A 22,036-nucleotide genomic window follows, 5' to 3' on the forward strand; every position below is an offset into this window, starting at 1 on the left:
CCACGTCCACCACCACCACCACATCCACGTCCACCACCACCACCACATCCACGTCCACCACCACCCCCACCATCACCACCACCACGTCCACGTCCACCACCACCACCACATCCACGTCCACCACTACCACATCCACATCCACCACATCCACGTCCACCACCACCACATCCACGTCCACCACCACCACATCCACGTCCACCACGTCCACCACCACCACATCCACGTCCACCACCACCACCACATCCACCACCACCACATCCACGTCCACCACCACCACCACATCCACGTCCACCACCACCACCACATCCACGTCCACCACCACATCCACGTCCACCACCACCACATCCACGACCACCACATCCACGTCCACCACTACCACATCCACGTCCACCACCACCACATCCACGTCCACCACATCCACGTCCACCACCACCACATCCACATCCACGTCCACCACCACCACATCCACGTCCACCACCACCACATCCACGTCCACCACCACCACATCCACGTCCACCACCACCACATCCACGTCCACCACCACCACATCCACGACCACCACCACCACATCCACGTCCACCACCACCACATCCACGTCCACCACCACCACATCCACGTCCACCACCACCACATCCACGTCCACCACCACCACATCCACGACCACCACCACCACCACCACATCCACGTCCACCACCACATCCACGTCCACCACCACATCCACGTCCACCACCACATCCACGTCCACCACCACCACCACATCCACGTCCACCACCACCACATCCACGTCCACCACCACCACCACATCCACGTCCACCACCACCACCACATCCACGTCCACCACCACCACCACCACCACCACATCCACGTCCACCACCACCACCACATCCACGTCCACCACCACCACATCCACGTCCACCACCACCACCACATCCACGTCCACCACCACCACATCCACCACCACGTCCACGTCCACCACCACATCCACGTCCACCACCACCACCACATCCACGTCCACCACCACCACCACATCCACGTCCACCACCACCACCACCAGCACCACATCCACGTCCACCACCACCACCACATCCACGTCCACCACCACCACATCCACGTCCACCACCACCACCACCACATCCACGTCCACCACCACCACGTCCACCACCACGTCCACGTCCACCACCACATCCACGTCCACCACCACATCCACGTCCACGTCCCACCACCACCACGTCCACCACCACCACATCCACGTCCACCACCACCACATCCACGTCAACCACCACCACATCCACGTCAACCACCACCACATCCACGTCCACCACCACCACATCCACGTCCACCACCACCACATCCACGTCCACCACCACCACATCCACGTCCACCACCACCACCACGTCCACCACCACCACGTCCACCACCACCACCACGTCCACCACCACCACCACCACGTCCGCCACCACCACCACCACGTCCACCACCACCACGTCCACCACCACCACCACCACGTCCACCACCACCACGTCCACCACCACCACCACCACCACCACGTCCACCACCACGTCCACCACCACCACGTCCACCACCACCACGTCCACCACCACCACGTCCACCACCACCACGTCCACCACCACCACGTCCACCACCACCACGTCCACCACCACCACGTCCACCACCACCACGTCCACCACCACCACGTCCACCACCACCACGTCCACCACCACCACCACGTCCACCACCACCACGTCCACCACCACCACGTCCACCACCACCACGTCCACCACCACCACCACGTCCACCACCACCACGTCCACCACCACATCCACGTCCACGTCCACCACCACGTCCACGTCCACCACCACGTCCACGTCCACCACCACGTCCACGTCCACCACCACGTCCACGTCCACCACCACGTCCACCACCACGTCCACATCCACCACCACGTCCACGTCCACCACCACGTCCACGTCCACCACCACGTCCACGTCCACCACCACGTCCACCACCACGTCCACGTCCACGTCCACCACCACGTCCACGTCCACCACCACGTCCACGTCCACCACGTCCACCACCACATCCATGTCCACCACCACGTCCACATCCACGTCCACCACCACGTCCACCACCACGTCCACCACCACGTCCACCACCACGTCCACCACCACGTCCACCACCACGTCCACCACCACGTCCACCACCACGTCCACGTCCACGTCCACCACCACGTCCACGTCCACCACCACGTCCACGTCCACGTCCACGTCCACGTCCACGTCCACCACCACCACCACGTCCACGTCCACCACCACGTCCACCACCACGTCCACCACCACGTCCACGTCCACCACCACGTCCACGTCCACGTCCACCACCACATCCACGTCCACATCCACGTCCACCACCACATCCACGTCCACCACCACATCCACGTCCACCACCACATCCACGTCCACCACCACCACGTCCACATCCACCACCACGTCCACATCCACCACCACGTCCACATCCACCACCACGTCCACATCCACCACCACGTCCACGTCCACCACCACGTCCACGTCCACCACCACGTCCACGTCCACCACCACGTCCACCACCACCACGTCCACCACCACCACGTCCACCACCACCACCACGTCCACCACCACCACGTCCACGTCCACCACCACCACGTCCACGTCCACCACGACGTCCACCACCACGTCCACGTCCACCACCACGTCCACGTCCACCACCACGTCCACCACCACGTCCACCACCACGTCCACATCCACCACCACGTCCACATCCACCACCACGTCCACGTCCACCACCACGTCCACGTCCACCACCACGTCCACGTCCACGTCCACGTCCACCACCACGTCCACGTCCACCACCACCACGTCCACCACCACCACGTCCACCACCACCACGTCCACCACCACCACGTCCACCACCACCACGTCCACCACCACCACGTCCACCACCACCACGTCCACCACCACATCCACGTCCACGTCCACCACCACGTCCACGTCCACCACCACGTCCACGTCCACCACCACGTCCACGTCCACCACCACGTCCACGTCCACCACCACGTCCACCACCACGTCCACATCCACCACCACGTCCACGTCCACCACCACGTCCACGTCCACCACCACGTCCACGTCCACCACCACGTCCACCACCACGTCCACGTCCACCACCACGTCCACGTCCACCACCACGTCCACGTCCACCACCACGTCCACGTCCACCACGTCCACCACCACATCCATGTCCACCACCACGTCCACATCCACGTCCACCACCACGTCCACCACCACGTCCACCACCACGTCCACGTCCACCACCACGTCCACGTCCACCACCACGTCCACGTCCACCACCACGTCCACGTCCACCACCACGTCCACGTCCACCACCACCACCACGTCCACGTCCACGTCCACCACCACGTCCACGTCCACCACCACGTCCACGTCCACCACCACATCCACGTCCACCACCACATCCACGTCCACCACCACATCCACGTCCACCACCACATCCACGTCCACCACCACATCCACGTCCACCACCACATCCACGTCCACCACCACATCCACGTCCACCACCACATCCACGTCCACATCCACCACCACGTCCACATCCACCACCACGTCCACGTCCACCACCACGTCCACGTCCACCACCACGTCCACGTCCACCACCACGTCCACGTCCACCACCACGTCCACATCCACCACCACGTCCACATCCACCACGTCCACGTCCACCACCACCACCACGTCCACCACCACCACGTCCACGTCCACCACCACCACGTCCACGTCCACCACCACGTCCACCACCACGTCCACGTCCACCACCACGTCCACATCCACCACCACGTCCACGTCCACCACCACGTCCACCACCACGTCCACGTCCACCACCACGTCCACGTCCACGTCCACCACCACGTCCACCACCACATCCACGTCCACCACCACATCCACGTCCACCACCACATCCACGTCCACCACCACATCCACGTCCACCACCACATCCACGTCCACCACCACATCCACGTCCACCACCACATCCACGTCCACCACCACATCCACGTCCACCACCACATCCACGTCCACCACCACATCCACGTCCACCACCACATCCACGTCCACCACCACATCCACGTCCACCACCACATCCACGTCCACCACCACATCCACGTCCACCACCACATCCACGTCCACCACCACATCCTTAGAACATGACTTAGGAAAATGTGGTTTCATTATGTTCATTTGTGTTTTAGATCATTTTGCAAGTTAGAAGTGCTATGTGGTGGTGCCGACGCTAACAGTGGAACAATATACACAATTGGAGGCGTACCTATAGGGGGGTGAATTGGAAGTGGCTCTGGGGAACATGCCAGGTGCAGGGGACGGGTGGTCTTACAGTAGAGTAGTGGGAGAGGTGTGGCGCCGCGACCAGGGCGACTGACGCTGGAATCTGGGGACCACGGTTCGACCCCCGGCTCCGGCGGCAGGTTAGCCCAGCACCATGTGACTCTGGGCAATAGCTCGCTTAATCTTCCCGACGGCCCCCAGCGCCTAGAGACCCTTACGGGTGATTGTGCGCTTTACAAATGTGGACTTTACTTTACTTTTAGAGTGGTACCGAGAATATGAAGCACAATTATACCCCAAACAGTTCAAGACGCTCCAAGAGGCGAAGACCACGGAGGTCCTTCCTCACCCTATGCAGGAAGCACAGATAGGGATGATCTTCAAGCCAAACAAGAACCCTATGGCCTCGGGGTCCTATCGCCCCCAGTCAGTGATTAATGTTGACTGCAGATCCTCTTGAAAGGCCTGGCTACTAGGTTGAGGGGGTTGACGCCACATTTGGAACACGAAAGCATTGGATCTGTACAAATTACAGTTTTTTTTTTTAAAGAAGCGGTTTTACAACCTTGGGGGGGGGGGGAAATCACCTGCATCCATCGTTCTAGCCTCGTTCTGAAGCAGACTCATAATGATCTGATGTCCTCCTGTGAGATCCTAGTCATTGAAATTTGGAACAAGGGCAAGATTGCCTGTGTGCTTCACTCAATCGATCACCCCCCTGGGGATAACTTACGTTTTGTAGAGCAACTGATGGAATCCATCTCTGCCAGCTCAACCCTCCACCCTAACCATAACTTCCTCTGTGACTTCAACCTTCACTGGAATGACACTAATGATCCACTAGTTTGCTCTTTTAAGACATTCCTCTCCGACCTCAACTATATACAGGCCTGCAACAGACCCACACACTCCAAGGGCGCTACCCTTGACCTTATCATAGCTAGAGATGACATCATTCAACTGGATGACATAGTACCATGTGATTGGTCGGATCATCACCAAATCTCCTTTCACATTCAAGGAAAGGTATTGCACAGACATGGTCAACGGCTCAAAAACAAGCAACTGACTCGTAATCTGAGTGACGTCAACATCCCTAACCTCTCCAACGTGAGCAATCTTCTAGAACCTCCCACTAACGAATAATTTGAAAGAGTGGACGGATCCACTACTTCAACGCCATGTCAAACGTTCTTGACTCTGCATCCCCGAAGCAACTCAAAAGGATTCCTTGCAGACAATCCAAACCTTGGTTCAAGGTGCCCTTAATGATGAACGACGCATTCTAAAGCTCTCTGAGGGACCTTGGAGAAATGTCTCCTCCACCTCTAGTCTCAAACATTTAAGGAAAATGAGAAGCTCTTATAACAAACACATTTTCATTGCTAAATCAGATCATTTCAGAGATCAGCTTGACAGCGCTAAACACCGCCCCAAAAAACTGTTTGATATCATCAAACAGGCTACTCCAGCAATCAAACCTGCTGGTCCCTGTGAGGAGGACTTCTCATCGCATTTTTTTGAAAAGTCTAGGAGTATTGATCGGGAGCTGCAACATGCCGCTGCTAACTTGTTGTCGACGAGCTCCTCGGGTTCGACAGTACCTGCAGCAGCGAGCGCTCCGCCTTACCCCACAGAGTACACACCCAAAAACAATGCCGGCTGGAATACCTTCCTACTCCAGGACTTAGAGGAGTTATCACATTCCTTGGCATCTCCTAAACCATCCAACCATTTCAGTGCACCACTCCCCGCTAAGTTGCTCTAAGACCTCAACCTTGCCGTTCTGCCTCTCTGGTCCAAGATCATCCAACAATCTCTCTTACGGATGAGGATTCCAGACTGCCTCAAAATGGGGCAAGTCGCACCCATCCCCAAGAAGCCAAATGCAGACCTAACAGAGCCCAACTACCGGGCGATCACCAGCATCATGTCTTTAGCGAAGTCGATTGAGAAATGGGTTCACACACAGCTCTGCGACCACATCGAGAAATTGCAGCTCCTATACTGACATCAGTCAGGCTTTAGATCAGGTCATAGTACGGAAACAGCGCTAACTCACATTGTTGATGACGCTTTGAGAGCTCTTGACCAAGGTACGCCTTGTCTTCTAATTCTTCTGGACCTGTCCTCTGCTATTGACAATATCAAACATGATAACCCCATCCTGTATTGCAGAAGGTTAATTAAGTTATGTGGCCTCTTATGCTGCCTTTTTGTATTCTACAGTTATTGTTTCTTCACATTAACGTTAATTTTCCTCTTTGTACAGCGCTCCGATACCCGTCTGGTTCTTGTTTGCACTTTATAAATCTTTTCAAATAAATAAAAAATATAATAAATAAACATCCACTCTTTCAGAGTTAACCATCTTAGTTATGAATGACACATACAAACTTGGGACTTCTTTTGCAGAAAATAGTACTGGAATGGATCATCCAAGGAACCTGGTTTGATCTTCACAGCAAAGCCAATACTGACTGAAAAGAAACAGTTTAACAAAGGGACACAGAAGAATCTAGACAGGAGTCCAGCACCTGCCTTTCTGCTTTAATTGCACTGTTGATCTTTTTGATCATGGTTAAAAAACCTAAAGCCAGACTGGAACAAAAACTGTTGGGAGGAGGAGGATTCTAAAGAGCCCAAAGTACAATTAGGAAGAGTAAAAGGTTTTAAGAGTATCAAAAAGTTCCCTAGCATAATCCAGAGATACTGAAATGGCATTACACAATTAGTTAGACTTTGCTAAGAGAAATTCCTTCTAGTAACTCTTTAATTGTTGTTTATGAATGGGTTGGTGGAGGAATGCAGGGGCCAGATTTCCCCATTGTGTCCCCCCCTCTGCCCCAGCATGCTGCATACCTATGAGCAGTCAGCCAGATTTCAATGTTTCTTTTTATTCCCTCTATACCTTATAGGACTCATTGCATATTTTACTAAAAGGTAAGGTGCGCATGAGGATCATCAAATGGGTAGACGATGATGCTTGGGGCAGAAAAGCTGTGCCAGGACAAATCCTACATAACCTTTTTCCTCAGTGCAGTTACCTCTTTCTCCATTTCAACTCTACAGGATGCTGCTGGCAAGTGGTGACTAGTATGGGTGGCTCTGCAGATAATGAGATACATGAAGTGGGGGTATGAATGAACAAACAACTCGCCAGTCTACTGACCATCATTTTATTCAGCCCAGTGATCAGCACCTGGCCAATAAAAGGAGGGAGGTCACATAGTTTTGAAGGCGTGTTACTAAATTGCTCCCAATTTAGCTATTGGTTTGCGAAACTGTAAATTGCAAAATCCTGGAGGGCCTGTTTAGAGCGTCAGAAGAAAAAGCTACATAAAGACTTACTATGTTTGCTTTTAATAGTCTTTACCGCAAATTGTAGGTTCAAAATTGACACATTCAGTGACTATATTAAAATGACATTCAATGGAACACCTGGATGAAAACTTATGATTCCTACAGGAGGCCATGGATGGTGAAGAGTTTGTGGCCTACAGGACACTGGCAGTGTGAAAGTATATTTTGGAACTGGAAGGAAAAATAGTAATACATTTGCTGATGCCCGAAAGAAGGGTGAAAGTGGAAGGACAATGTTGACATTGAGAATGGAAAAAAATTTGAAGAACAAGAGTGAAATTAGAGCCTTACTGGAAAATTGTGGTATTCTGTTGAATAAAGCAGTGAAAATACATGTTCTTTTCAAAGACCAGGCTGAGCAGGTCTAGCAGTATTTGGTAGGTCCGCAAACACATTTTCTGATATGTGTGAATTCAAGGACTTATACAATGAAATATTTATGGGTCAATAAATCGCACCACTAATCTTGAAATACAAGAAAATTGTTGGTCATGAAGAAACCTAGGCTTCAGAAAGTAGTAAGCACAGAACACAAAGATATTTCAGAGAATTGGATCATAAATATTTAAGAAACAAATGTGAAGTGAAGAACACAGTTAATGTACACAAGAAAATTGGTGGGAATGAAAAGCAACGCTCTGTTGCACAGGGGGAAAAGTAGATATGAGGCAGTAGTAAATTGCACAGTTGTGGCGGGATAAGGCTTTTAGCAGTGATAAAGATGTTGTCCTGCTATGAAGGTCAAGTGTTTTAAGTAAAGTGCAGCATTTTGCACGGGTGTGCAAAAAGGAGATCCCGGGAAATGGAAGATGAGAAAACAGCGTGCAGGAAAGTGGGTGCAATAGTGAAGAGGATGGCAATGTGCTGGTAATATCTAACCAAAGGAACAGCGTGTGATACAGGTATAAATCATACAGCCCACCAAAGAGTGCGACTGAAATGATAGGTGAGGATGTGAGTATATAGACAGATACAAGTCCACCTTACAATTTGATTGAGGTGAATGCCTTAAGGGTGTTGTGATGAAGGATCTAATGTAGGTCCCGTTGGATATTGCAGCATAAATTTTGTTTTACTGTAATTTAGAGACCAATTTGAAATTCAAAGATAGAGAGGTCCAACTCAAGTACAGGTAGAAAAGATATTAATAAACAAATGGACAGAAGGGTTTGGTGGTTTTTTAGGCTTGTAGAGGTAGGAAAGGGAATTTTCAGAAATATTCATGGTGGGGTTAGTGTGCTTCCTCACAAGTTAGGCTTTTACTCACAAGACCACACAGAGCGTGCAGTTTCCAAAGTGTGTAGGGTTTTTGAAGCCGCTCTTGTTAATGGATTCATTGGAGGGGAGCTGAATGGATTATGCAATGTAAAATATTATTTTACATTACGTTTGTTGACCACTTTGCATAGGATGAGGGTGACAAAAAGGCATAGTTAGATGAGAGTAGTTACTGTTGCATCAAGGTCTTAAAGTTGGTGTGGGTTGAAACATTTCCACACATATTTAGATGCAACTGTTCTTTAAATATACATGGATCACACGTGCTGATTGTTGAGATTTTCATCACTAATGCTATGAGTTTGCTACATTTGGTGGTCAATATTGATAATTACAAATTGGTATGGTCAGAGTTATATCAGGATAGGATAGTGCTGAGAACCGATAGGCTGTTTGTGCCAAAGTTGCTGAGAACTAAACTAAAGAAAGTTAATGAAGGGCACAGGGAGATGCCATTAACGAAAAGGAAGGCATGGTCTGATTTCTGGTGGATTGCACGGTTTCAGTTTCCCCAACTGGCCTGCCAAACCCCAATAAAGGACATTATAATTGTATGGAGACGAGTGTTATCTATACTTTGATGATAAATGATTGTTATTCGAACTGGCCTCCAGTCAAGTTTGTGAGGAAATAAAAACAAGTGATGCAACTTATCCAAGAGTGGGTTGTCCAGAAGTGGTTGAAACTGGTATCAGTTAATTAGTTTGGGGGGGGGAGGCGGGGGGTGATTTTTAAGAGGTTTGAAATAGCATATCACAAAACTGCACTGAGAAAATGGGCTAATGAAGGACTAAACTAAAAAGGTATACTTACTTCTGCAAAATGGTTTGAAATGGAAAGACAATATATGATGAGATAAGTTTGATGGCGTCCAGTTACAGAATCATGTCACAATCCATAATAGGGAGACTATCATGATTTAAACTGTATCTATTCTGGATAGACAGGTCTTGTGTGAAAGTATGCGATCAAAGGTTAATTGCAAAGAGGGTGAGCTTGAAGTAGAAGAAATACCGTAAAAGACAAGATTAGAAGTGTTAAGACCCGGGGGGAATCATGATGGGCGGAGCACTTGTTTTACTATTGAATGTGAGGTGTCTAAAGTTCAAGTGCAACTCAAACTTTTTCACAGTTTATGCATGATCTTTCAATACAACAAGCTGGAAACAATAAGAAGGGATTGACTCTCTTTCAGATTTATTCGGTCTAAAGTTCATTCATGGACTCATCGAAATTTGAAGTTATAGGTTACAACTTTGGACGTCTCACACTTGGACCATCATGATATGGCCCAAGAATATTTAAGGTATGTAATTGGAAGTCAATCTGGCTTCAGGTGGGGGGAGGAGGGGGGGGCGGCAAAAGGAGAGTTAAAGTTCTCAATCTTGATAACCATAATACAAATTTAAAGGAGAATAATGGCGACAGAGGTGTTGTGTGGAATGTCAGGAAAACGTCTAGGTCCAGTGAGTTGATAAAAGAAAAATAAAGGTAAACACACACAGTGGTCCTCATGAGACAGCTATGGTAAGGCCTGTGTACGTTGTAGGCACTTATCGAAATACAAGAAACTATAATTTCTTGGGATGTCTCCACATGCAGCTTTAGAATGATCGATTCTTCTGCCAAAGTGACTTAGAAAAATGTGGTTTCATTATGTTCATTTGTGTTTTATATCATTTTGCAAGTTAGAAGTGCTATGTGGTGGTGCCGACGCTAACAGTGGAACAATATACACAATTGGAGGCGTACCTACAGGGGGGTGAATTGGAAGTGGCTCTGGGGAACATGCCAGGTGCAGGGGACGGATGGTCTTACAGTAGAGTGGTACCGAGAATATGAAGCACAATTATACCCCAAACAGTTGAAGACACTTCAAGAGGCGAAGACCAAGAGGTCCTTCATTACCCTATGCAGGAAGCACAGATAGGGATGATCTCCAAGCCAAACAAGAAACCTATGGCCTCTGGGTCCTATCGCCCCCGGTCAGTGATTAATGTTGACTGCAGATCCTCTTGAAAGCCCTGGCTACTAGGTTGCGAGGGTTGACGCCACATTTGGAACATGAAAACCACTGTGGCTTCATGGCGAGTTGGATTATACACATTAATTTAAGGCGCTTATTCCATGTGTGCACTCGGTCAGGGGAAATGAGATGTGGGCCCTCTTGGCTCTTGAAAGTGAAAAGGCCTTTGATTCCCCGAGTTAGGAGTATCTCTGGGAGGTGTTGTGCCGGTTGGTCTTTGGTCCATGTTTTATGCGCCAGGTGCAACTTTTATATAAATCATCCCGGGCCAGAGTGTCTACATATAGTACCCATACAAAGAGATTAGAGGTACTTCTTAGATTATAAATATACTTTCTATTAATCTGAGGCAACATTGAGGAGGTGTCGTGTTTCTTAAATCACTTTAGAATAGTCACTCCTAAATGTTCGGAGACTGGATGTCACTAAATAAGTCACCAGAAACTGGCTTATTTTCATTTGCTGACAAGTTTTGTTTGTTTGGAATAGCGATCATCTTTTAACTGCACAAATTTGTCCAGATACAGCAATGGTGATATGTTTTAGTAAAACAGCAAAAGTTTCCACAGACTCGAGAGCTTTACTTGAGCCACTCTCTGCGACAAACATACTGTCACAACAGGTAACAGACATCTGATGTTAGTGATGGATATCTTTTACTCCCAACTTCCATACACTTGTTGGTTTCTTAGCACTGAAGTTGCTGTGTACATCATTTAAGCGCGACGAAACACGTGTTGGCTAAGGATCTCAAGATTAAACTGAAGTGACTGTATCAACGGAGGAACAAGTGTTTTTTATTATTGTCAATAATACATAATATATATACTGTTGGTGTGTGCAAAGGACTGTTGTTTTGGTTTATCAGAGGTTAGCCACACATTGGGGAGGACGGTGGCTCTCCCCAACTTTATGCACCGCAATCATAACTGTGCACTAGTACATACTCACTGCGTATTTACAAGGAGCGCCATTATCCTACACAATCCACCGACCAAGAAGTCCCACTACAACACAACACACGTCATGTCAGTGTGCAGATGACACCCTTGTACACCTACGTCAACCTGGTGCAGCGGTTCCCCTCCTTCTACAGATGATGGAAATCTTCCTCCAAGCGAATACACAGAAGACCATCTTGTTCCCACAAGTGGCACTGGAGGGTGTAGCCAGGGAAGCTCATCCCAGATGTGGGTGCTGCCTCAGGAAGGAATGCCTTCTAATATTTGGGGATTCAAGTGGCTCATATGATAGAGCAGCTAATTTAATTTAATACGGGGAGTGTGATGCGAGGACTAGAGTCCTTGCTTGCCTTTTGGAATATCCTGCCACTCTCTGTTATGGGTTGGGTGGTCTCTGAGCAAAATGCTACTAGTCCTGCGGTGCGTGTATGTGCTCCAGAACACTTTCTGCACTATTCTCACACTCCCTTATAGAGCTTAACCACCCTCTGACCTCGTTGGTGTGGGCTGGAAAAAGGAGTGGAGTGAAACTTGTCATACTGAAGCTCGACCTCGACAAAGGCGGCCTGGGGGTGCGGGATTTACAGCTTTATTACCTGGTGTGTCGCCAACAATACGTGGCGCTTCGGTGCAAAGAGGGCTGTGTAGGAAGTTGGCTCTGTATATACAATACCAAAATGAGGTATAGTGTGTACAGAGTCCAGTGGAACCTCAAAGGTAGGCAGAGGTAAAAGTAGAGAGCACCTTACTCTCCATTTGTGGTAGTGTGGGCGAGCAGTAAGGCTTTATCAGAGGCTAGTGTTAAGCATGTGTTGTACCCACTCAATCAGCAAATGATGATATCACACACTCAAAGACTGAACTTCAGACCAACTGATTTTGTATAAAAATATTCATTTAGGTATTTAATTTCCTAGAACCAAGCCAAGTCTGGCACAGGTAAGTCAAATAAATACTTTATGAAATCTTATGCAGTGTTTTTCAATTGAATGCAGGTTCAAAGGCAGTTGTTTGAAATACAGTTAAGTCAAAATGTCGAGATTACTTTTCAGTTATTTTATGGATTACTTTTTAAGTTATTTTCTACAGTGTGATATGCCTCGATATCACACTGGGACATTTCCTAGAGAGACATCCGTTTTGGTACAGTTGTAGTTTTTCAGGTTTTCATACAAATCAACTCCACACTTAAAACATTTTTAAAGGAAGAACAGTCAATGTATTCCTATAGTGAGAAATGAAGTTATTGGTTAACAGGTAAGTACTTTGTTGTGGGAGTTGGTACTCTGGGGTTAGTACCAGGTGTCCCCCAGGGTCAAGGATGCACCCTTTAAATGCCCTCCGCGGCACAAGGGTGGCCAAGTGCAGAGTGCTAAGGTCCAATGTTATTCAATGAGGGATAAAGGGCTTTTGGTTGGTGGCTGTTCACGAGCAGGCCACAAGGTTTTGGGAGCAAAGCTCCTGGTGTTAGGCTCAGGGCAAAGGGTTAGCACCCCAGGTACACCCGCAGCGGCACAGGGGCGGCTGAGTGCAGGGTGTTGTTTTGGCGTCAGGTGCCCTGTTGATTTCAATGGGGATTCTCCGGTTTTAACAAAGACTGCATGCTTGGGACAAAGATCTTCTGGAGGTCCGTTGGTCGACCCACCCGAGGCCGTGGGAATTCGGTTGCAGGGGTGTCATTAGGTGTCGGGTTTTCTTAACAGCTCCGGTCGTGGGGGATCCTTCAGAGACTGCAGGCTTCAATTGGAGATTCAAGGCAGGTCAGAGATCACCACATCTCGGGTAAGGATCGCCAGGGAGACCTCCTCATGGTGTTGGGCCACCCGAACTAGGGCCATGGGCGCCGGGTGCAGATTTGGACAGCGCCAGTGGGTGAAGAAACCCGGTGTTCGAGGGTGACAAAGTCTTTCTTGTGAAAGGCAGGGCAGGTCCTTCGGGATCTTGGGGTTGCTGGCTGCAGGAAACACTCGGGATTTTGCTTGGAGCAGGTTTGAGGGAGGGGATAGGACAGGCCGGTAGGTCGGGGTCAAGTCAGTGGGTGTCGTCCTCTTCTTAATTTCAGAACGGCTCTTCAGTCCTTCTTCTTGGTCGGTTCTTGTCTCAGGAGGCAAGGATCAGGGGTGCCCCTAAATACTAGATTCAAGGGCGTTCCAGTTAAGTAAAAGGTGGGTACACCCCCCCCATTATGCCACCTTCCAGTGGGAGGGGGGCATATGGCTGGGTCTGACAGAGTTCTACTTCACCTCGCCTCCCCACCTGAGGGGTGGGGTTGGCAAAGGTGGGCACACCTCCCTTCCTCACTTGGTTTTCCCGCCAATTCTCCTGCCCAAAGTGGGGGATAGAACCGGTAAAGGCTATTTGCTGGATGCAGCAAAAGGCCTGGGGAAGCTCACAAAGGTGGCAAGCCTGTGAAGCTTTCCCTTCGTGGACCCTGCCCATCCTGGGAGAGGAGGCTTGGCACCTCGTTCCAGGATGTGCATTGTTTCAGACCCCACGAGAGCAGCAGGCTCTCGACCCAGGAGTCCAGAAACATGTCTGGTGGTGGCAGATGGCGAGTAGCCCCTCGGCCTGGACACTAGATTTAGGTCGTTTTTTAAGGGGGCATCTCTAAGATGCCCTCTGTGTGCATTTTTCATTAAATCCCATACTGACATCAGTGTGGGTTTAATGTGCTGAGAAGTAGGATACTAAACTTCCCAGTTTCAGTAAAGCCATGTGGAGTACGTAATGACAAACTCCCAGTACCATATACTCTTAATGGCATTACTCCACTTACAATGTCCAAAAATTGATTTAGACACTGTAGGGGTACAGGAGGGCTCATGAACCTGTACCCCCCACCACTGGTATAGTGCACCCAGCTAGAGGGGTGGCTGACCTATGCCAGGGCAGTGGGTTGTATGCATGACAAAAAGGGATAAGTGTCATGTCGACTCTTCACTTTCTTCGGCACCAAAACATGAAGCCTGCAAAGGCAGTGTGTATATGTAAAGGTACAGGGCCTCTAAGGGTGGCACAATACGTGCTGCAGCCTTAGAGTGCCAATTGGGGTTTGTCTTTATGCACTTTTAGGGAAAGAACATAGGCCCTGGCTACCCACGGCACACTCTTGTCAAAGTACAAAGAGGGCCCTTTCTTACAGGCTGCAAATGGGAGAAACAACTGCTGGGGAGCATCGCTTGATGGGACGAAACCCCCTCCACAGATTTGGGGAGGCATCAGAAACTCCACCAACTACCCACACATGCAAAAAGATGTTCAGGCACATGGGGTCCTCTGTAGCCAACCCTATGCCAGGCAGCTACCTCTTTAATGGTTGGGCCTGCTCCAGCGGATGTACACTGTGTGAACGTCGCCCATTGGATGGAGGGGGGATGCCAGTCGCTTGGGGTTCATATCAGGGTGAAGCCTTTATCTCCTTTGCGGAAGGCAGGGAGTTATTTTGCCTTGTTCTGGGTCAGTTCCTGCACTATGCAAAAATCTCTTGCACCACCTGGGAAGTGTTGCCTTCCAGATGGAACAGCAGGAGTCACAAGTTCTGCACCGGACCTTAGATATGGGTTCCAGGAGGGGTATGATCTTGCGCCTGTACACAGCTCTCTAGCTAGACCAATGTACCTGCACAATACGAACACGCCAACTGTGGGATGCTGACCTTGGTGATCCTTTAACAGACCAGGAGTGGGACAGGGCTGGCACACAGGTTAGGGATATTGCAAGCAACACAAGATTCAAACGGACCCAATTTCACTATCTGCACTGCACATACCTCCCTCCCCAGAGACTACATGGAATCTCCCCTGCATGCCACAAGGGGTGTCAGAGATGAAATACAAGCCTGGCGACGTTCCTACACATAACCTAGGCATGCCCGCTGCTCGTGGATTATTGTTGCACAGTCCAAGAGGAGCACAGGGAACTCACTGCTATCCGCCTCGAGGCAACACCCAGTCATTGCCTCCTTGTTCTCCTTCCGACCCCTTGGCCGAGGTAAAGATTTGCACAGGCTTCACATCTGGGACTCCTTTTGACTACGCAGCAATCTGCTGGACGGTGCCTGCACCGCCTCTGATAGACAGGTGGAGGGGGGTGGGGGGGGGGGGGGGGGGAGGGTATGTATAGGAATGGGCCCTATCAGAAGAAAAAGATTATGCATGGTCCGCACTGATGAGAACGCTGAAAGGGACTTGGAAGGGTGGAAAGAGCTAGTTAACCAACTGACAATAACTGAGCCAGGCACTCTACCCCTGTGGCAAGCAGAGAAGGCTCCCCATGGCCAATACCGGAGGTTAGATAACATGACTTGCCATACAATAGAGGAGCCAGAGTGTGTCTGAATGGGGGGTGGGAGTGTGTCGGACAGAGACTAGCACATACAGCCTCGCCGACGTGAACATACAGTAACCCAGAATTGAATTGGGGGGCACCTGGGTCCACTTTACCCACTAGGAGAGAGAGGTGGCCCTATTGCCCTTCACTGGTTGATACGACTGCACCAGACACACATACCTGGCAAGACAAATCTGATCTGCATTATTGCGGCTGCCACGGTTTATAGTATTTTTTATTTTTTTTATTGTTTAGCATTTACTGTCTAGCGTATTCCTAATTATTACCCAAAGAGACGCCTGTGCTTTCTGGCAAATGTAGAATGTCCTGGTTACGCTCATTATGCTCAATGTCACCGCCTTGCAGGCATCTGAGTTCTATGAGTGATGTACAACATGCCAGTTATGTGACATGTTATAAATAAAGTCTTTAATAAAAAACAGAAGTACTCTCTTTTCCTGTATGTCCATCTGCTTTGTTGTATTACAAGAACACACAATTCTATGGAATTATGAACGTGGATTTTTTTTTTATAAAAGCTGAGAACAGTAAGATTGTGGAGAAGAACTCTGCGGGCATTGGCTACTGTGCCATGGTACTTGCTGGTGGGTATAGCATGTGATTTCTAATAAAACATACATCTCATTATATCATTTGAGTGAACATATCACTCTATGAGTTGGTCAGAGTTATAGTATCAGGTGGTGTGATGCAAATACAACTCCATGATATTGTTGTGACACACATTTTCTATGCTGGAACATCAACACAACAAGATTCAGGTAGGGTCAAGAGGATTTAATATAAACTCCCTATTCATGGGGCTATGTTTCTTGGCTCACACAGAATCGTGTTCAGATTGCATTCTCTGCTGGGGAGTATCCCATTTACCTTTGCAGAAGTGAACGAAGAAAGGAAAACATCACTGATATCAATGGCCAGTCAGTGCTATTACCTCGTCCATCTGTTAGAATGCCATTGACTTTCTGCTTCTGCCCATGACAGCGCTCCGCATGGGGCAATGGGTTGGCCCATTCCTGCCATTGACTATTGCTCTGTTAATAACAGCATTCTGCCTAATCAAATGCACACATCTCTCTTAAAATGAATGTGCTTTAGAGTCTGGGCTGGAGGTCAAAGCTTTAGTTTTGAATTGTTTCCATTTCGACCTGCTCTTTTATCGCTTTGCTGCTTCTCATTTTTCTAATACATCCAGGAGCTCCCCAGTCAGTCCTACTAAGTAGCTAATTTACTGCTCATTTCGTCTGCAGTGTTTTGCATTATGTGCTGTCACTATTTCTAAACTTTCAGCCATCTTGGAATAGTATTACCCATAGTGTATCATTGTTTTACTGTTTCAAGATGACCCTCAAGCTTAGGCGCAATATGCTAGCCACCTCGGATCAGTAGAACAATACACTATACACTTTAGCATTCGAACATAGCTTCCAGCAAGAGGTTTACTGAGCAGCCATCTTGACATGTTACTGTGCATAGTGAATCATTGTTTCTATAGCTCCAACACATTGCAGTTATGTACATCTTTAAAATGACGACACAGTACCTAGAATATGATTGCACAATGGGCACCAAATGGTATGCCTATTTTAACTTTTTGCCTTGTAAGCATGTACCAGCCAAATTTAGGTGCCATCATGTTTTCTTTTTTAACAGGGTTAATGCAAGAATGAGTCAGGAGGTGGGCAAATGTATGTATGAGTGCATGGATGAGTGGTAAAGTGCATGTGTGATGACTCATTGCCAAAGTAAGTCTATGAGTTCCAGTATACATACAGCTGCCTAGATAAACACCTGGTGTATGTGAGCAATATATATTTTTTTCATCCACAGTCCACAAAACTAAGTATTATGGTAGATTTCAGCCACTATACCATTTGCACGGCATCAATTAATCAAAAAGAAAACAAAAGGCCTCCACTAACAGAGCTTATTGTTTATCCTATGGATGAAGGTAACTTTTTAAAAATGTGAATACATTAAACAGGACGAGTGTTAAAATGTGTAGTCTTTGTGTGTTACTACATCACCTGGTACTCTACAAAGAGCGTATGTGGGGGAGGGTAGGGGGTACAACATGGGTCTTCTCCTGAAGCAAGGGATATAAAAAAGTTTTTTTAAGCGCTGGAAGAGTCAGTAGGTCTTACCTATGCAAGGTACTGTCAGTCAGTCAAATTATCTTTATTCGATTTAGTTAAAAATCATACAAAGAACATAAAAAGGCATTTATACACAAGTAAAATACAATTAAACAATTTCATTTCAATCGAATACATGTGATAGGGTGTTACGGTTAAAAAATATAAAAACAACAGTTTATACAGGGAAGTTTAATGATTGCTTACATAATCTTGATCTAGCCGCCGCCCCTAAGAAATTTGCCAAGCAAAATTTAATGCAGATATTATTCATTGATTGGAGATAAAACATAGCTGGTCTCACCTGGGAGAAACCAGCTTCCCTTAAAACAGGTAACAAATGTTTTTTCCTCTGTTCAGAAAAGAAATCGCAAAACATAATAAAGTGCATGGTGTCTTGTGCAGAAAAGTTATCACAAGTACAGGGCGGTGCCGACTCTGGTTTTGCCCAAGTATTGAAACTTCCCAAATAAAAATGAATAAGGTTAAATCTAAATTTAGTTAAAAGGAACCTGTGAAAAGGGTTGGTGACAAAACATAAGTAGGGTTCTAATACAATTGAGGTAACTAACAAATAGTGACGTCTAACTGTGGGTTTTAGCAGTTCCTTTGCTTCCCGGCTCATTCTGGACCTTAGCATAAATTCTTTTTTAATGAGGACTATGTCTTGTTTTGTTATGCCGGAGGGGTCAGTAAAAAGGTCCGGCCGGCCCAGGTCCAAAAAGGACTTTTTCAAATATGCCAACCAGGGAATACTGCTACTATAGTCCAAAGACATGGCTTTCTTCATTATCAAATGGTTAAGGGTTAATTCTGGGTTTAGCCATGTCTTGAGCCAGTAGATAAGGGGCGCCAGTTTTAACCTATCATGGGCATAGTCCATGCCCACCTCAGCGTGTAAGGAAAAGGTTGGTGTTGATTGGGGAAGGCATAGGAGAGAGCGTAAGAATCTATTTTCCGCCTTTTGAATGTTTTCCACACATGCATACCCCCATAAAGGTGCGCCATACAATGCCACAGAGACGCATTTGCTGTTATAAACCTTTAGGATAGCTTCCATTGGTCTATGACCCAACCTTTTAGCAAATCCCAGGAGGGCCATTGATGTCCTAATCACCGCCAAGCTTTTAGCCCTTACCTGGGGGCCCCAGGTACCCTGGTTATCAAAAAGCACGCCAAGGTAAGGAAAAACGGCTACTCTAGACACGACTTCTCCCTTGCATCTAAATGTTTTTACCAGGGCTCTTTTCTTCTGGGGACCAACAACCATAGTGTGTGACTTGTTTGAGTTGACCTTCAAGTCTAGTTGGTCCATAAAGGTACCGAATGTGTCCAAAAGCTGTTGGAGACAGACACCAGTACGGGCTATCAGCACTGCATCGTCCGCGTATAGGAGAGCGGGGATCTTAACTTCTCCTACACGCGGAACATCTCTAGCAGCGCCCTCTAGATGGGTACCTAGGCCGTTAATGTAGATAGTGAATAGCAAAGGAGCAAGTATGCAGCCCTGCCTGACCCCTCGCTTCGAATTAAAACGGGACGTGCGTCTACCTTCTTTTGTAACCCGCACCACTGCAAACAACTCTTGATGAAGTGAGGCCATGAACCTAACCAGAGCCTTATCTATCCCAATCTTCCAGAGCTTGGACCTATTGACCAGGTCGAAGGCCGAGGAGAGGTCCATGAACGCTAGGTACAGTGACCCCTCCTTGGCTACCGTGTACTTTGAGATCAGCAGGTGTAGGTTAGAGCACTGCTCTATCGTGCCTCTCTTCTCTCTAAAGCCGTACTGGATGTCGGCCAAACCACCACAACTATCCAGACTATCCCTTAACCTAGCCAAAAGGACTCTGCCTAGGATCTTAATTGCAGAGTCCAGGAGGGATATAGGCCGATAGCACCCTGGGTCATCCCTTTGCCCCTTCTTAAATATGGGAACTGTTGTGCAAGTAGCCCATGTAGTTGGAGGGGGGTTACTAATTGCAGCTGTAAATACTTTATATGCAAGGTACTGGCTTCATTAATGTTTTTAGCCATGCTGTACATCAGCAAAACTGCTTTGCAGCACGGCCGAAAGTTGTTGTTTTTGTTAAGTGTGTGGCAGGACAAAAAAAACAATATGAAACAGCCAGCGTTGCCCACATGATTCTTTTTAATTGGAGGGAAAGTAAGGGGCAAGCAATGACAACAAGATGGAGAGTACAGGTATAAGCATCAACAACAGGTAAGGTACGATGGGTGTAAGCAACGACGGAGGAGCAGGGAATAGGAAGTAAACGAGGGAGTCAGCTTAAAAAGATGAATTCTGATACAGAGCTTAAACCGTAAGAAACATGTATTGGCAATGCCAATGGGTCTGGTTTAAAGGAAGATTGTATGGTAATGTGAGGCTTTACCAAAAATACCATACATATGGATATGAATGTATATGGAAGCACAGATCTGTAGAATAATATTGGTGCAGGTTCAAGGAGTAAACATAACATGTGTATTTCTAAAGCGCACGATTACCCGTAGGTGTCTTGGCACTGAACAACAGATGTTTATTGTTACCCAACTCAATGGTATTCATTTTATCGACCTCAGATGGATGAAAGGCTGAATGGACCTGCCAGGGTTTTAACCTTTGACCTTGAGGTCGAACACAGGCCCCTGCAGTGGTTGCTTTTGTCCACTGAGCCACCAGACCCGGCTAAACACCCATGTAGGTGGATAAACAAAATGATCAAACACTGTGTGGAGGGAAAGCACTTTTCTGGTGGAAGCACACAATCAAAACATGTTCGCCTGGCTCCCAACATGTGGGTAGAGCCAAAGCCACTTTCTAGTTATGTTCACATAATTGTCTGGCAACAGCTGCGCTGTAAAGTCACACCATAAAGAGTAGTGTCTAAAAAATTAAGCAGTGGAACAGCACAAATAATGCACCCATGTTCCATGGGAGGGAGAAAGGTCTAAAGAGAAAAGAAGCCTATGGCAGATTACCAATAGGAAGCAAGCTAATGAGAGTAACAATGAAGTCAACCAATGGGTGGTCTAGAAGCCCAGCGACAGAAAACAAAAAGGTCTGGAAGAGACCACACATGCGCCGTCTACATACCTGAAAGTTGACTCCTGCCTGGGAGACAGCAAGCCAAGTGAGATTTATATTATGAAAAAATTCTGATGCCTTGGTGTATAGTGCCGTAGTCTGTCAGGGAGGTTTTAATGTCCGTTCTGTGCTGGCAACCTAGGTACAAAAAAATCCTTTTAGGTACATTTCAATAGTCTTACTCTGTTATTGACAATCTGTTAAGAGATGTAATTTTGAAAACTTTGCATTTAAGAACAATAAGATAATTCATCTTCAAAACATTGGCAACTGATCAAAAACATGTCCCTTTCACAAGACTAAAAGAAATTCCTGAAGGAGCTTAAAATTACTCATAGATGCAAGTAAAACAGAAACTGAAATTCAATTCACTGGCAAAACCAGATCATATGTATAGCATTCAGCAAACTAAATTGACTCTCTGTGAATTAAATAACAGGTGT

General features: G+C 47.9%; 1 protein-coding gene across 4 annotated transcripts in view; it reads right to left on the minus strand.

The window, feature by feature from the left end:
* PHF20L1 (PHD finger protein 20 like 1) overlaps nt 1-22,036 on the minus strand; it is an 813,558-nt gene that overhangs the window by 769,631 nt on the left and 21,891 nt on the right. For 3 of the 4 annotated variants that reach the window (XM_078686744.1, XM_078686740.1, XM_078686743.1), the window contains exon 2: nt 21,603-21,731. The gene's annotated coding sequence lies outside the window, so the exon portion shown is untranslated. Of the gene's footprint in view, nt 1-21,602; nt 21,733-22,036 lie in introns of those variants that run through there. The other variant, XM_078686741.1, reaches the window with a different exon arrangement.

This window comes from Lissotriton helveticus, chromosome 4_1 (genome assembly GCF_964261635.1).
Source record: "Lissotriton helveticus chromosome 4_1, aLisHel1.1, whole genome shotgun sequence".
Classification (NCBI taxonomy): Eukaryota; Metazoa; Chordata; class Amphibia; order Caudata; family Salamandridae; genus Lissotriton; species Lissotriton helveticus.